Below are 17,501 nucleotides of genomic sequence, written 5' to 3'. Positions count from 1 at the left end.
AAATTTTGAAGAAATTCCTTAAAAATGAAGGAATGCAAAGGCATCATAAAAATCACAGCAGATTATCTCATTAACAATGAATCTCTGGGTAGTTGCAATCACACATGAATAGTGTATTATGCTCTAGGGACCAATAAGCTACTTTGACTGCTGTTCATATTCACTATCATCTTTCTACATATGGTAAGTCATAACAAATTGTTGGAAGTATATAGTTCTGACAATAGACTTATGATAAAATCAACAATTATAGATTTAGAGTTTGAAGGGAACTTAGAGGTCTCTGAGTTCAACCCCTTAATTTTACAGGTGTGAAAACTGAGACTCAGAATGGCAAAATGACTTAGACTGATATAGATAGTAAATGTTGAGGCAGAGGGAGGACTAAAAATCATGTCTTTCCAACTTCAAATCCAGCAAACTATCCACTAGAACAAATCCTGAACACTTAAGGCATAATGGCTTTAATTATACCCATGCATATATGTGCACATGAAAAGAAATCTTCTAATTGTGATCATATAAATTTAATGATCGATGTTGTTTAAAAGTTCACTTTAAGTCAGTTTTTGTGGAACTCATTTTCCTATAGCACACTTTTGCATAGAAATGTTATGAATGATCCTTGGGTATCCAAAATATCCTACATAAGTCTATTTTCTATATAATGTTGCTGATGAAATATAATGTAGGCTAAAGAGGCAACACTGTAGTCAATAGAGGGTTGGCCTTGAGGACAAGAAGAACAGGATTCAAGTCTTGGCTCTGACACATTCTGGCTGTGTTAACCTTGGCCAGTCAATTCAACTCTCTGTGCCTCAGTTTCCTCATCTGTAATATGAAAGGGTTGAATTCTTGAATTCAATGGTTTCTTTCAGCTCTAAAATTATACTTCAGTAAAACCAACCAACTTATCAACTGAGTCCCATATTTAATATAGTGTTCCACAACCCCAGACCCCTATCTCTTCGAAGAAAGGAGGGAAGTAGATTAACATATTTCTTCTTTAGAGCCAAATCCTGTCATTATCATGCCACAACATTCAGAATTGATTATTTTGTTGTTCTTCTTCCTCATTCATGCTTGAAGCTCCACAAAAATACAGCATCAATCCCTGACTTTAAGGAGCCTACATTCTAATGTGGGAAGACAGTATATAAAGGGGAACTAAAACAAGTGGGAGTGGGGGAGTAATTGAAGGAAGAATGTGGGGAGATATCCAGGAAGTGAGGTGGAGAACTAGAATTAGGATGGGATTAGATCGGGGGTCTTGATCTGGGGTCCACAGATATCTTAGGAATCTATGGCTACAACAATTCTAAGTAGTCTGTGGCTAGATTTCAGGAAGTGTGTCAACATTAACAGGACAGATATTGTATCTGTTTCTCTATTTAGATAATAAATTCATGAAGAGCAATGGCAGTAGTTATGTCTTTCTCTTTGAATAGTGCTTAGCACCACATCATCATACAGGAAATCAGGTATTTAATAATTGTTTTAACTGATAGTGCATTTCTGCCTGTTTTTAGATTCCCAGTTTGGGCTGTGGTCTTTCACTGAAAAAACAAACAAATCAACAAAATAAAATAAAACACAAAGAATTAACAAAGACAGCTAGATGGGACAGTGGATAGAACACTGGGCTTGGAATCAGGAATATTCATCTTTATAAGTTCAAATCTGGCCTCAGACATTTATTAACTATGTGACCCTGGATAAGTTACTTAACTCAGTTTGCCTCATTTCCTCATCTGTAGAATAAGCTGGAGAAGGAAATGGTAAATTACTCCAGTATCTTTGCAAGAAAAGCTCAAAATGGGGTTGTGAAGAGTTGGACACAACTGAACACACACATGATACGAGTTAATAAAAGTGAGAAGGAAGCACAACTTATTTCAAATATTGCCTTATCATGCAATCAGCAAATTTTTAAGTATAGAGGAAAGTTAGGAATTCTCTAGACCAATACTCTTGTTTGTAAGAAGTAGTTGTAAGTTGTTGTAAGAAGTAGTAAGAAGTTTGTAAAAAGTAGTAATCCAGAGAAAGGAAATCCCTTGCTAGAGTATAAGAAGAATGATTTTGGAGTCAGAGAAATTGTGTTTGAATACTAGCTCTGCTACTTAACCTCTATCACTGGGCAAATCCCCTCTAGCTGTTGTTTGTCATTATTGTTGTTTTCATTTTGAAAATGAAGATGTTAGAATAGATTTTCTCTAAGGTCCCTTTTAGTTCTGCATCTATTATTTACTGTCTTTGTGACCTTGGGATATTTCCTTAACTGTTTTGTCAGTCTGTAAGCATTTACTATGTGTCAGGCATTATGCTAAATGTTGTAGATACAAAGAAAGCCAAAAAATAGTCTCTGACCTCATGGTGTTTACATTCTAAGGAGGGAGACAATGTATAAACAACTAGGTACATATAAGTTATATACAGAGTGGATGGTAGGTGATTTTAGGATGCATGGCATTAGAAGCTGGGGGACCCAGAAAGGCCTCTTTAGAACATGGGATTTTTGCTAAGTTTTGAAGGAAACCCAGGAAATTAAGAGGCACAAATATGAGTGAAAAAGCAAGCCAGGCATATAGGCCAGTCAGCTGAAAAGCATGGAGGTGAGAAATATTTGATTTCAGATATTTAGTGAGTCCCCTTTTTGATATCTCAGTAGCCTTGTCTGTAAAATATGGTGTTTTAACTCAATTATCTCTAAGATGTCTACTAACTCTAGAACCCATGATCCTATGATCTGATGAAGCTTCCATGACAATCAATGTTTCTAAATTGTGAAGAAATTCTTTGAAAATGAAGGAACATAAGGGCATCATGAAATCAAGCTCAAGGAAATGCAGTTTGTCCAGTGTTGGGGGATCATAATATGGAAGAAGACTAGAAAATTAGGAAGGAACCAGATTATAAGGAGTTTTGAATATCAAATATGGAGATGACTTGATATTTGATTGTGAAAGTAATAGAAATCTATTGCAGTTTATTGAGTTGGGGGTGGGGCATGCAACCAGATTTGTACTTCAGGAAGATTTTGGTGGCAGCTGAATAGAGGACAGATTTGAGTGGGAAGAGTCTTGAGGCAGGAAGATCAATTGGAATGCTATTACAGCAATTCAGAAAAGAAGTGATAAGAGTCTGTGCTTGGGCTATGGATACATGAATCATAAGAAAGGGAAATATAGAAGAGATTCTGTGAAGGTAAAGAGGGCACACTTCATTTACCAATTTGATGTGTGTAAGGACAAGTGAGGAACTAAGGATGACACCAAGATAGTGAGCCTGCATAACTGGGAAGGAAATTGGGAAATGATACGAAATTCTACTTTGGACATCATACTTTTGAGATGACCACAGAACCAATCAGTTGGAGAAATCCAAAATGTAGTTGGTGATGTAATCATAGACCTCAAAAGAGAGGTTAAGGCTAGATATATAGACCTGGGATTCATCTGCATAGGGATGATCACTGAACCCATGGGAACTGATTAGATAACCAACTAAGATGATATAGAACAGGTATGCTTAAGTTGAGGACTACAAAAAAATTGATAATGTCAATACAATCAGTTTCCTCTGTAGTCCTATGTACTTTATGCATTTTAAAATGTTGTTCTGAGAAGGTTCCTATAGGCTTCACAAGAATGCCAAAGGGGTCCATGATGTGAAAAAAAACAAAAACAAAAACATGAGCTTAAGATCCTGTGATACAGGCCAAAAGAAAGAAAAGCCCCAGGATAGAACTTCAAGAAAACCCATGGTTAGTGAGAGACAGTTAACGTAACTTTGCAGTGAATATCACAGTGGATAGAGCACTGGGGTTAGAATCAGGAAGCCTCATCATGAGTTCAAATCCAGCCTCAGACACTTATTAGCTGTGTGACCCTGGGTAGGTCATTTAACTCTGTTTGCTTCAGTTTCCTCATCTGTAAAATGTACAGAAGTAAGAAGTGGCAAACCACTACAGTATCTTTGGCAAGAAAATTCCAAATGGGATCACAAAGAGTTGGACATGATTGAAGACAACTGAACAACAACAACAACAACAACAACAACAACAACAACAACAACAACAACGTAGTAATTATTGCTTTCCTGATTTCCTCTAGCTCTCTTTAGCAGCATTTGAAGAAGGGCAAAGTTGGTAGATGATGGGAATGATCCAGGCTTGGAATTGGGAACAATCAGCAATAAGACAAAGGACAAGGAATTCTAGAGCAGAAGACAGTGTTGATTTACCAAATATTGGACATATGGAAGAGTATAGCCAATGCAAATATGATAGCCTGGAAAAGAACTTAGGGGTAGAGGGAATGGAGGTCACTATGAGGTGGACAAACAGGGTTCGGGTTCATAAGACAAAGGGAAAGAAAATGACAAAAGACTGTGAAAAAATAGAGGAATTTTGTGATTGTGATTAAGGAAGTGGAAAACCTTGGAGTGATGGAAAGCACAAGTTTATGACCATTTTTTGTGTGTCGCTCAGGTGGAGTGGAGGAATATGTCATGGAAATTGATTAGACTGAGGAACTGAGAAGTTAAGGTATTTAAGGGATCATCAAATGTGTGCTAAAGTTCACTTTCATAAGGGTGGAAGATAGGGAAGAGAGAAAGACTGTCTTCCTACACTTTGATTAACTTGTCTGTCAAGTGAGAGAACTGGATTAGATAGCTTTCACATCATCTACAACTTCTAAATCCATGATCCTGTGACCCAGGTCATGCAATTAGCAATGGTAGAGCCCATGTATAGACTCACTGTTTGGTATTCTTTTCACTGGAGTGTGTCAAATAGTGTTTATTATTAGTCTGTTGGGTCTTGCACGTTTATGTACTCCATCCCCACAAACTTATAAAGTTCAAATCAGAGCACCCCTCTGAATATAATTCCAGATAATGCAAGGAAATATCTTAGAAAGGACAATCTAAGATTGAAAGGTATTTTGAAACTAAAACAAGTGTCTGTTTGGTTGAGTTAATGGAGAGCTGGCCCTGAGGTCCAGGCTACTTGGGTTTAAGTCTTTCCTTTGACACTGCTTGTATGATTTTGGTCAGCTTGTTTAAGGCCACTCATATCTCCCAGTGCCCCTAGCATCTTTCTAACACCCTAAGGTACAGAATAGCCCTGACTCTACCTTGGGAGAGGGAGTTTCCTCACATTAAACTCTATATACTACTAAAATCTCAAGGATAAAACAGGATGAACTATGTATTTATTTCTCTAATGACAAAAAGAGATATGACCATGACCATTTCTAGGTTAACGATGCTTAAATCTATCTACCTTTCCTGCCTCAGTCTTTTGCTGACCTCCAATCTTGCCTCTTCAATTGTCTTTCAGACCTCTCATACTGGATATTCAGTTGACATTTTATGCCCCAAATGGAATTCATTATCTTTCTCCTGTAGCTGTTCCTTTTCCAACCTTCCTTCCTTATTGCTGTAGAGGGCTTCCTTTTCTCCTCTGACACGGACACCACTCTAGTACAGGCCATTGTCACCTCATGCTTTGGTTACTGCAACAGCCTGCTGGTGGGTCTGCAGGCCTCAGATCTCTTCTCACTTCAATCCATCCTTCCTTCAGCCACTAAAGTGATTTTCCCGAGATGCAGGTCTGATTGTAACTCTCCCCTTACCCCACCTCTACCCCCATTCAATAAACTCCAGTGGTTTCCTATTGCTTCCATGAGCAAATAAATATCCAACACTCTGTTTGGCATTCAAAGCCCTTCATAACCTAGCCCTCTCCTACCTTGCCAGTCTTCTTACACCTTACTCTCTAACATATATTCTTTGATCCAGTGACACTAGACTTTGTTGATAGCATTAGTGAGTTGGTATTGTTGCTTTAATGTTTTGTTTCTCAGGTTAAATCAAGAAAAATGAGACTTGGACAGGGGGAAGCTGAGAAATAAATAAAACATTAAAGCAACAAAGTCTAGTAATGAAAAATGTTATTATGCAAAGTTTTTGAATATGTGAATGGAATGGAAGGCAGAGGTTGGAGAGAAAATGTGGTGGAAGAAAACTTGGAAACTGACTGGTGTGAGAATTTGTTTAACAGAGAAGGGCCCTATCCCATATATGCCCCTCTGTGTGCCCACATCATTTTCTTATTGGGCACTTAGGCAACTGATGACCCTTTTCATACTTATTTGCTATTGACCTGAGCACTGGTTTGATGCTCTGAATTTTCCTCTTTGCATCTTCTCTTAACCTCTCTCTGTCTCTGTTGATCTCTGTCTCTTGTTTCTCTCTCTCACAAAGTTCCTTGTAGCTGAAATGTTCTTCCTGTGGAATTACCCATCCTGTTCATTTCCAACTGTTTTAATTCTATTCACTTGAAAAATGCAGATGAAATGCCATCCTCTCTATGGGGCTTTCTCTAAGTTCCCCAGGGGAATAAAAAAATAACCTTTCTTTCTGGACCTGGAACTTCTTTTGTGCTTCATGCTTTTGCCATATTTTAGGCAGCTAGGTGGCGCAGTAGCTAGAGTGCTAGACCTGAAGTCAAGGAAAGAGGAGTTCAAATTCTGCTTCAAACACTTATGAGCTTGTGTGACCCTGAAAAATCCACTTTACTTCTCAATTCCTCAGTTAGTTTCTTCATTAGTAAAATGGGCATGATAATAGCACCTCTCTCACAGGGCTGTTACGAGAAGCAAATGAGATAACATGTACTTTGCAAATCTTAAAGTGCTATATAAATGCTAGCAATTATTATTTTACTTTCTATCATATGGGTCTTCTATACATCCACCAACCCCTGCCCAGACCACCACATTGTAAACTCTATAATGCTAGGAAGCCTCTTAATCTCTGATAGAATTTTAATTCTAATTAATTTTAATCTTTCCTAGAACAGAAAGAGATGGAATGAAATAGGAAAAAATATTGTTTGTACCCATAAACTTTGAAAGCTGAATCTCCTATATACTCAGGCAAGCAGATGGGAGAATAAAGGTCTATCAAGAAACTTTTGGCACAAGCATGTCAACTCTATTCAACCTAGACCATTTTGTGGATTTGCCCCTTGATTATCCTCTTCTTACCTCTAATACTGCTGTTTTACTGTACTGGGAAGTGCTCTTTTTACCTGTTTGAGAATGATCTGGCTTGTCTGTGGGGTTGGAATGATAAAATGGTAAAGCTGAAAGGAACCTCAGGCATTATTTAGGACAAGCCCAGAGAGAGAAAGGTTGAATAGTTACTAAATGGCAAAGCTAAGCTTATTGACTCCAAGTGTCATTAGTAAAGACTGATGGACTTATCCTTATTGGGACTAGTACTATGAAAACTGTCAGTGGAGAACTCTGAAGCATAGCACATTTAGGTTCCTTCTCAAGTGGTGGAAAAATATCTAAAGAGTACAGACGCCAGCCTCTCCTATAAAGTACTATTCTACTCCAGCTTTGTCTCGTACTAGTCAATATTTTTTTATCACTTAAAAGTGAAAGTTATATGTTTTCTTTTCTTTTTTTCAATGTATCACTGGTGTCAAGGTATATTTATTAAAAGGCCAAACTTCACCATTCCAGACAGTAAAGGCAATTATTGAAGTATGCAATAAAATTATGAGCGTAGTTTCCTAACATCACACAAAAATTTATGACTACTTTAACCACCAAGGGGAGCTCATGAGTGATTTTTGAAGTATTGATAGCAATATTTTCTGTTGCTTTGCTAGCATTGCTGTAGTTATTGAATATATATAGACATTCTTCGGTGCCCCTCCCTTCTGGGGCTATGCTTTGGAGGCAACTGAAGTTAAGTGACTTGCTCAGGGTCACACAGCTAGTAAGTATCTGAGGCCTGATTTGACTCAGGTCATCCCAACTCTAGGGCCAGTTCTGGTGCTGTATTCACTGTACCCCCTAGCTGCTCCTCTCTCTATTAAATTAAACAAATACTTGATATGCATTTCTGTGTTAGGTTAAGGCCATCCATGAGCACAGTGCCTCTAATGTCATGAGTACATCTTTAATAAATGCTTATTGATATATTGATTGGTTACTCTTTTCTAACAGCTTGTGGCATTTTGTAGGAGGGGGTTTTTATCAAGAAGGTCCATGGCACTGTGATGGCTTTTGACTCAAGATAACCTGGGTCCAAATACCATACCTGACCTTATAAGTTATGTAATCTTGGGTAAGTCACCTAGCGTCTATTTCCTAGGATTTACCTACTAAGTTATCAATCTGCTAGTTGCTACACTCACATCAAGAGTTGGAGGGGGAACAATTTTTAGAAGGTAGCTTCAGAGGATTGAGAGTGAAATACATCTCCATCTTAGTGGAGAGAGAGAGGGGTGGTAAACTATCAGTTCATAAATAGGCAAATGTCAGATATGGCAAACATGTTGATTTATATTACTTTTTAAACAGTCTTCAACCAGTGATTTTATTGATTTACTGAATTTCTTGGGTAGGATGCTCCTTTATTAACTCAGATTGTCAACTGTCCTACAACTTACTGCTTTAAAGCACCGATTACAGCCTTCAAAAATTAAGTGATTTTTCCAGGATCACATGGTATAGTTAAGAGGCAGGACTTGAATCCATGTTTTCCTGACTCTTGGCTAACTCATTATATAATACCCCATACTGCCTCTCTAATTTTGCTTAACAATATCAATTTGTGTAGTCAGTCCTTTCTGACTCCAGGCCTGGAACTCTGCTGCACCACCAGCTGCCTGTAGCTTAAAAAATTAAATTTAAAAATTGTTGTTGTTCAGTTATTTCCAATGCTTTGTGACCCCATTTGAGGTTTTCTGGGCAAAGATTCTGGAGTGGTTTGTCATTTCCTTCTCCAGCTCATTTTACAATTAAGGAAACAGAGGCAAACAGCTAAGTAACTTGCCCAGGGTAACATAGCTAGTGAGTGTCTGAGGCTGGATTTGAACTCATGAAGATGAATCTTCCTGACCCCAGCCCTGGTGCTCCAGCCACTGTGCTGCCTAGCTACTCCTAAAATTTTTAAAAATATAAAAGGCTATCAAAATGTGAGAAACAAATCATGTCTAAATTTATACTTAGTGATTTGACAAGAGCTTAGTGATTTGATAAGAGTCGTGAGAGTATGGAGTGATACAATATAGAGAGGAAGAGCTTTCTGTTTCTTGTTCATATTATTCTTTTTCCCACCAGTACTGCAATGGTCCCCAACCTGGCTTCAAGTCAGGGAATGTTCTGTGGGTAGTAAGCAAGTGGTCACTCCAAAACAAAGATTGTGTTATCTAGCCTTCTTGGAGCTAGTCACAAGTCATGAAAGTTGGCAGAAAAGTAGATGGTAAGTAGCATCTAAAAAGTTTGGATGTTTATTCAAAGCTTATAGGGCTAAATACAAACTGAACTGGTTTTAAAACTAGACTGAGATCCCTGGGAGAACAAACTTCCTGATTCAGCCTGGTTTGAATAACTTATGGGAATGCACTCCTGATCTCTTTGCTTCTGTTACTGACAAGTACCACAGAATCAGGAAATCTGGTGGGGAGTAGGAAAAAAAAAAGGAGGGGGAGGAGTTGGGTAGAAAGAGATAGAGACAGAGACAGAGAGACAAAAAGAATCACACATAACAAAAATAATTCAGATCAAACTGCTTTCAGATTTTGGGAAAAGGTGCTGTACATTTCAGTATCTTGGCTCCTGAGTCATGCTTTTCTTTCATACTAGAGTCACAAGTTGAATAAAATATATGTCCTTTTTGTTTCCTATTACTAAAGGAAAGGATGAGTATACTGTTGAACAGAATTTCTCTACATTAACTTGATTTTTTTTTTGCTAGATTGAAAGCTTTGTCAGTTTTAGTTCAAAATTCTACTTTAGCTCCCAAATTGAAGGGAGGCTCAAAAAGATGACCTCTATGACTCCTTCTGGTTCTCAGTCTATGATTTTTTTTTTTATGATTCAATTGACATATTTTATATTACTTATAGATAAGAGGTCTTTCCTGGTCTTTCTACTCCAATTGTTTATATTGTTATTGTGGTTTAGTCATTTCAGTCATGTCCAACCCTTTGTGACCTCATTTGAGGTTTTCTTGGTAAAAATACTGAAGTGGTTTGCCATTCCCTTCTCTAGCTTATTTTACAAATGAGGAACTGTGGCAGATAGGGTGAAGTGACTTCTCTGGAGTCACCTAACTAGTAAGAGTCTGAGGCCAGATTTGAGCTCAGGGAAATATCTTCCTGACTCCAGGCCCAGTACTCTATCAACTGTGCCACTTTACTGCCCCAATTGATAATATTACCACACATTTAATATTTGTTTGTGTGTATTTTGTATTTATGACAGGCAACAGGAGTGAGGTAGATAGAAAGCTGACCTACGATCTCGGAACACCTACTTTCAAGTCTCACTTTTGACACATTCTGTCTATGGTGATCTAGTCACTTACCATTCCAGTACTCTAGGCCAGGGAAGAACAAACTACGTTTTCTGTAAATGGAGAGATAATAAATATATAGGACATATAAGCTAAGAGGCAAAATCAGAATATTACCTAGATACATATATAACAAAAGAGAAAACAACTTTCCACAAAATTTTAATGGTGAAATTCAGCATATAATAATAATAATAATAATAATAATAATAATAATAGTAATAATAATAATGATAATAGAATGGAATATTTTTGTAATATAATCTACTAATGAAAATCTAATATTTATTGTGGGCTAAAATTTTGATTAGTTGGGATTCAAAGTTTGTCTTGTCTATCATCAAAATTAATTGCCAATGTTCACCTGTTAATGTAAGGACAGCTAGGTGGTGTGGTGGATACAGTGCAGAGCTTGGAGTAAGGAAGACTCATCTCCTCGAGTTCAAATTTGAACTCAGGCATTTACTAGATTGGAGAAGTCACTTAACCCTGCTTGCCTCAGTTTCCCCATCTGTAAAATGAACTGGAGAGGGAAATGCAAACCAATCTAGTATCTCTGCCAAGAAAACTCCAAATGGGCTGATGAAGAGTCAGACACCACTGAAAAACAACTAAACAACAACAATGCTGATCTGTAATAAGAATTTATGTATTTCATCTTTGAAAATCTTTTCACACAGATACTGCCAAATAGTAGTGTCAATCTATGAGCTGATGATATTAATTTAGTATATGTGTTACTTGAAAGGCATCTACAGAATTTGATTCTCTACTTATTTGGCTTTTTGTATGTCATTTAATTGAAGATGAATCATTTTTAATTGAAGTTTATATGGGAATTCCTTAATTACACTGTTAAATGGATTCTCAAGTATGGAAATTTCTTTTGCATTTGGGTCAAGGTCTGAAAAAAGTTCCTGTAACCGTAGTTTGAGCTCTGAAAATTTATTCATTGCTAAGTTGTGCAGGAATGGAAATCTTGCTTTTTGTTCATTTTAACATTGACATCACAGGAAGTGTATAAATTACTTGTGATTCAAACAATGAGAGTCAACATGGAATCAATTTTATTGTAATATTAGTTTTGCATTTAAGAACTGTTTTCACTTGTAATTTTAGTTTTAATTCTTTAAGAAACATTACCAAATTTACAGCAAAAGCTACTCAATGTTCCATAATTTTGGCTGGAAGTGGATGTCATTGACAAAATTTCAATCTCAGCCTGTAGCTCAAAAAATTACATTAGAAATTTTTTTTCCTCTTCTTTTCTTGTTTTAACATGGTGTGCACTAGTAATGAAAATAAATAAATGAAAGAAAATGTCTCAGTAAGTTAGTATGCATGCGCTTGAAATGCTGCTGAGTTAAAAACCTCATCACAGTGATTTGTAGTTTGCTGAGCAGCAGTGTGAAATGATGAGAGTACCACATGTGGTCTCTGTTGCAGCTACTTCATTCTGCTTTTGTAGCATGAAAGCAATAATAGACAATGTGTAAATGAATGAGCATGACAGTATTCCAAATAAACTTTATTTATGGACACTGAAATTTGAATTTCATATAATTTTCACATATCTCAAAATATTCTTCGTGTGTGTGCGTGTGTGTGTGTGTGTGTGTGTGTGTGTGTGTGTGTGTTTAACCATTTAAAAATGTAATGAAAAAAAAATTCTTAGTTCTGTGCAGGCTACTTTTCTTAAAGAGTAGATTCCTCAGCCCTGCTCAAGGTAAATCTCTAAGTCTATAGGTTTATCGTTGTTCTTCAATCCTGTGTGACTCTACTTGACATTGTGAAACATAGCACACCAATACTGTGCATGGAGTTTTCTTTGCAAAGATACGGAAGTGACTTGCCATTTCCTACTCTAGTGGATAAAGGCAAACAAAGGTTAAGTGACATAATCAGGGTCACACAGCTAATAAGTGTCTGAGGTTGAATTTGAATTCAGATCTTCCTGAGGCCAGGCCCAGCACTCTATCCACTGAGCCGTTTAGCTTACTTATAGGTTGATTGCCTCATTTGAATGTAAATTCTCTGAGGGATTCAACTCTTTTCTCTTTTAAAGCCAGTGACTTGAATAAAACCTGGAATATACTAAGTCCTTAATATTGTTAATTGGTTGATTCTTTTTCTCTCTCTCTTTCTCCTTTGACAAAGTGGTGTTTATTTAAATTAAAGAAAATCTCTCTCCTTCTCTCCCCATGGCCTGGCTTTCTGGTTCATAGATAGCCTTTAAATATGTCCCAACCTGGCTTCCCTGAAACTGAGCATGTCGGTAAAGTTAGGTTTGACTCAAGTGAGGTGTGGTCTCTTGCTGGCATCCAGCATGCATTTTAGGGGAAAAAGGTATCTGGGAGTAGAACTGAGGAAATTGGAACTCCCAAAGCTCTACATTTAAAAATTTTTCTTCCACTGGTGTATCTGACCAGAAAGTCAGTCTCCTGATTTTCTAAAACCACAAAGTCCAGGGAGGCGGAGCCAAGATGGCGGCATGAAAGCAGTGACCTTCTTGAGTTCTCCCCCAAACCCCTCCAAATACCAGTATAAAAATGGCTCTAAACAAATTCTAAAGCAGCAGAACCCACAAAAAGACAGAGTAAAACAAATTTACAGCCCAAGACAGTCTGTATGGTTGATCGGAAAGGCATATCGTGACAAGAGGAGAGAGGGGCGCAGTTCAACATGCAGGCCACAGTGAACCTGGAGCAGGCCTCAGAGGAAAGAATCACAGGCAGCTGTGGCATTTTCCAGACGCCTCACTCCACGAACACCAAAGACAACTTAGAAGGTCAGTGGGAAAAGTCTGTTTCTGTGGTGCTGAGACAGGAGCTAGGTCAGAGCCACCTCCAGAGCTCAGAGCTCAGAGTGCGGTCGGGGGCTGTGACTGTGTTCTGAGCTTCCAGCCAACAGACTGAGGGGGAATCAAGTGGCTGTTCAGATGGGGACTGCAGGGATCTCTTTGCTGGTGCTGAGGCAGGAATCTCTTGCTTTGCCTGGGGGAGGATCTGGTTCACAGTTCTAGATGGCAGTCCTGGGGTGAGGAGGAGTTCTGGCCTGGTAGAGCTTGTAGTGATGGTGAAGAGGAAACCCTCCTCACAACTCCAAGAGAGAAAAGACTGCTTGTGGCCGGTCACTCAAGACCAGAGTACAGGCCAGGAAAAGAGTAAACACCTCAACTCTTATCATACCACCTTGGAAGAACTGAAAATTTACAGGTCCCTACAAGTATCTCTGAAAACAGCTGTACAAACCCTAGAAGCTTGGTACAGTACATTCTCCACATTGGAAGCAGACTCTTACCTTAACAAAGAGTTTAAAACTCAAGTAATTGGCTGGGATCATGAGCAAGCAGCGCAAAAAGAGTCAGACTATATTATCTTACTTTGGTGACAAAGAAGATGAAAACATACAACCAGAAGAAGACAACAAAGTCAAAGCTCCTACATCCAAAGCCTCCAAGAAAAATATGAATCTGTTCCAGGCCTTGGAAGAGCTCAAAAGGGATTTTGAGAAGCAAGTAAGAGAAGTAGAGGAAAAACTGGGAAGAGAAATGAAAGTGATGCAAGAAAATCATGAAAAACAAGTCAACAGCTTGCTAAAGGAGACCCAAAAAAATACTGAAGAAAATAACACCTTAATAAATAGCCTAACACAAATGGCAAAAGAGGTCCAAAAAGCCAATGAGACAAATGCCCTAAAAAGCAAAATTGGCCAAATGGAAAAGGAAGTCCAAAAGCTTACTGAAGAAAATACTTCCTAAAAAGTAGAATACAGCAACTGGAAGCTAGTGACTTAATGAGAAATCATGTCACAGTAGAACAAATCCAAAAGAATGAAAAATTAGAAAACAATGTGAAATATCTCATTGGAAAAACAACTGACCTGGAAAATAGATCCCAGAGAGAGAATTTAAAAATTATTGGACTATCTGAAAGCCATGATCAAAAAAAGAGCCTAGACATCATCTTTCAAGAAATTATCAAGGAAAACTGCCCTGATATTTTAGAACCAGAGGGCAAAATAGAAATTGAAAGAATCTACCAATCTCCTCCTGAAAGAGATCCCCAAAGGAAAACTCCTAGGAATATTGTAGCCAAATTCCAGAGTTCCCAGGTCAAGGAGAAAATATTACAAGCTGCCAGAAAGAAACAATTCAAGTATGGTGGAAACACAATCAGGATAACACAAGATTTAGCAGCTTCTACATTAAGGACTGGAGGGCATGGAATATAATATTCTGGAGGGCAAAGGAGATAGGATTACAACCAAGAATCACCTACCCAGCAAAACTGAGTATGATCCTTCAGGGGAAAAAATGGTCATTCAGTGAAATAGAGGACTTTCAAGCATTCTTGATGAAAAGACCAGAGCTGAATAGAAAATTTGACTTTCAAATACAAGACTCAAGTGGAACATGAAGAGGTAAACAGGAAAGAGAAATCATAAGAGACTTATTAAGGCTGAACTGTTTACATTCCTGCATGGAAAGTTGATATTTATAACTCATGAGACTTTGTCAGTATTAGGGTAGTGGGAAGGGAGAAAAAATTATATGTATGTATGTATAGATAGATAGATAGATAGATAGATAGATAGATAGAGGGCACATGGTGAGTTGAAGATGAAGGGGTGAATAAAATTAAGGGGTGAGGGAGGATTATACTAGGAGAAGGAGAAAGGGAGAGGTAGAATGGGGTAAATCATCTTGTACAAAACAGACAAGAAAAGGTTCTTACTACAGTGGAGGGGAAACAGGGCAAGTTGAGAGGAAATGAGGGAATCTTATTCTCATAGAATTTGGCTTAAGGAGTGAATAACATACACACTCAAATGGGTATGGAAATCTGTGTTACCCTACAGGAAAACAGGGGAGGAAGGGGATAAGAGAGCAGGGGGATGATAGAGAGAAGGGCAGAATGGGAAAGGGGTAATCAGAAGGAAGTACTTCTGAGGAGGGACAGGGTCAAAAGAAAGAATAGAATAGATGGGGGGGCAGGATAGGATTAAGGGTAATAGAGTTCGTTTTTCACAACATGTCTACTATGGAAGTGTTTTGCATAACTGCATGTTTATGGCCTGTATTGAGTTGCTTGCCTTTTCAGAGGGTGGGTGGGGTGGGAGGAAGGGAGTTTTAGAAACACGTGTTTAAAAAAAAATGTTTCAAATACAGGAAATGAGGTACAGAAATCTATCCTGCCCTGGCAGGAAAGTGGAAGGGGAAGGGGATAAGAGAAGGTCGGAGGGGGGGAAGAGATAGAAGGGAGGGCAAACTGGGGGAAGGGGTATTCAGAATGCATGCCATCTTGGGGTGGGGGGAAGGGCAAGATGGGTTGAAAATTTGGAATTCAAAATCTTGTGGAAGTAAATGTTGAAAACTAAAAATACATAAATGTATATAGAAAAAAAATAAAACCACAAAGTCCAAAGAAACTTTTGGAAAAATGGCAGGTTTCCAAACTCTGACACTATCATTTTATTGAAGAGTCCAAGTGATGAAAGTTCCTTCTCATTTCCTGGCAGAGGGAATTAAACTAGTCTCTTGTCATCTTTGTCCTGAAGGTAAGACTCTGGTCAGCTTTCTATCTACCTCAATTGTGTTGCGTGTACATCGGTGCAAAACAAATATTAAGTGTGTGGTAATGTTAATAATTGGGGGCAGAAAGGTGGTATGGTGGATAGAGTGCCAGGCCTGGAGTCAGAAAGATTCATCTCCCCGATTTGAAATTTGGCCTCAGACACTTACTAGCTGTGTGACCCTGGGTAAGTCACTGGAATCAATTAATTCTTAATCAATAACTCCTTTTTCTTATTCCAGCTCCAGTAAAATAAAAAATTTCTCATTTTTTGGCAATTTTCTATATTGTTTGATTAAAAAACAAAGAAAACAGATACAATAACATGCTTTTAGAATTGTAAATTGGTCTAGCTATTGTGGAAAGTAATTTGGAATTATGCTCATCTCTCTACTAAACTGTGCCTAGTCTTTTACCCAGTGATACTACAACTAAGTATATATCCCCAAAGATATTAAAGAAAGAGGAAAATTAAACTTTTTTGTACTGTTATGCTATAATTTATTGATTTTTTCCACTAATGATGTATATTTAAGTTGCATTTTGTTCTCAGTTATAGATAATGCTGTTACACATGCAAGGAGGCTTTTCCACATGGCCAGATTGACAAATATGGAGATCCTGTGGTTCCTCAGATCCTCTACCACATGGTTATGAGTATTCCCCTTCTATTGGCTGCTTAGAACAGGTTAGCAAAGGTTGCATCTCTAAAACTGGCTAGGCTGAGATAGATAGTTAATTACTCCTTTCCTGCCTGGTTCTTTCTTCCCAGTCCCTTCCTGCTGCTTTCAGAGGTTGAAGATCACAGTTTACCAGCAGCGTGGACACCATAAACTGAACTAGTTAAGAGTGGAAGAACTTCCTTTTATCCCAATTGTGGGAAATGGGCCTAAGGATGTATATTTTTTCTACTCTGCTTCTTATTTTTGGAGGGTGGGGTGGGGTAGGGCTGGTAGTCCCCAATGGACTTGGGAGTTTGAGCCATGGTGATCTTGGAGTCAGGATTCCAGAAGGGGCATTGCAGCCAGTCAGCCTGTCACGGAAGCCCTAAGAAGCCAGGATGCCTGGGAATATAGACCAAGGGAGGCTGGAACTAGGCTATGCTATATAAAAATGAACTAAGCTGTGAACCCAATACCTTCCCCTTCATAGAGACTAAGGAGGCTATTTTTTTTGGGGGGGAGGAGGATTTAGCTCCACATACTAGTGGAGTTTGTATGTTTGTGAACATAATTTGAAGTAAATATTCCTTTGTGAAAGGTAATCTGAGTGTTAATTGTCCTTCTACAATAGAGGGAACAGTATCAATTGGGGCTGGAGGTATTTATGGAGAGCCTGATAAGTCTATACCCCCTTAAGAGAGCAGGAGAATCTTGGGGCAAGGGTAAAATATAACATACCTAGCCTCCAAGTAGTAGAGTAGCCACTGTTACATTTTATTTTTATTCAGTCTTCCGGATTTGTGGTTTATTACTGTATTGATCAGAGGTTTAAAGTCATTCAGTTATTTTCTTTTATAATGTTGTCACTGTATAAATTATT

At 38.1% G+C, this 17,501-nt stretch overlaps 1 protein-coding gene across 2 annotated transcripts in view; it reads right to left on the bottom strand.

Annotated features, from left to right (window-relative positions):
- LOC110213587 (cysteine-rich secretory protein 3-like) overlaps positions 1-17,501 on the bottom strand; it is an 82,693-nt gene that overhangs the window by 63,165 nt on the left and 2,027 nt on the right. The window contains exon 2 of one of the 2 annotated variants that reach the window (XM_020993960.2): positions 10,399-10,439. The exons of the other annotated variant lie outside the window; for it this stretch is intronic. The gene's annotated coding sequence lies outside the window, so the exon portion shown is untranslated. The remainder of the gene's footprint in view (positions 1-10,398; positions 10,440-17,501) is intronic. 2 annotated transcript variants of the gene reach the window in all.

The sequence above is a fragment of the Phascolarctos cinereus genome, unplaced genomic scaffold (assembly GCF_003287225.1).
Source record: "Phascolarctos cinereus isolate Bilbo 61053 unplaced genomic scaffold, phaCin_HiC Scaffold_5;HRSCAF=322, whole genome shotgun sequence".
NCBI classification, from domain to species: domain Eukaryota; kingdom Metazoa; phylum Chordata; class Mammalia; order Diprotodontia; family Phascolarctidae; genus Phascolarctos; species Phascolarctos cinereus.
Note: the sequence above shows the minus strand (reverse complement) of the source record. Positions and strands in the feature narration are given on the sequence as shown.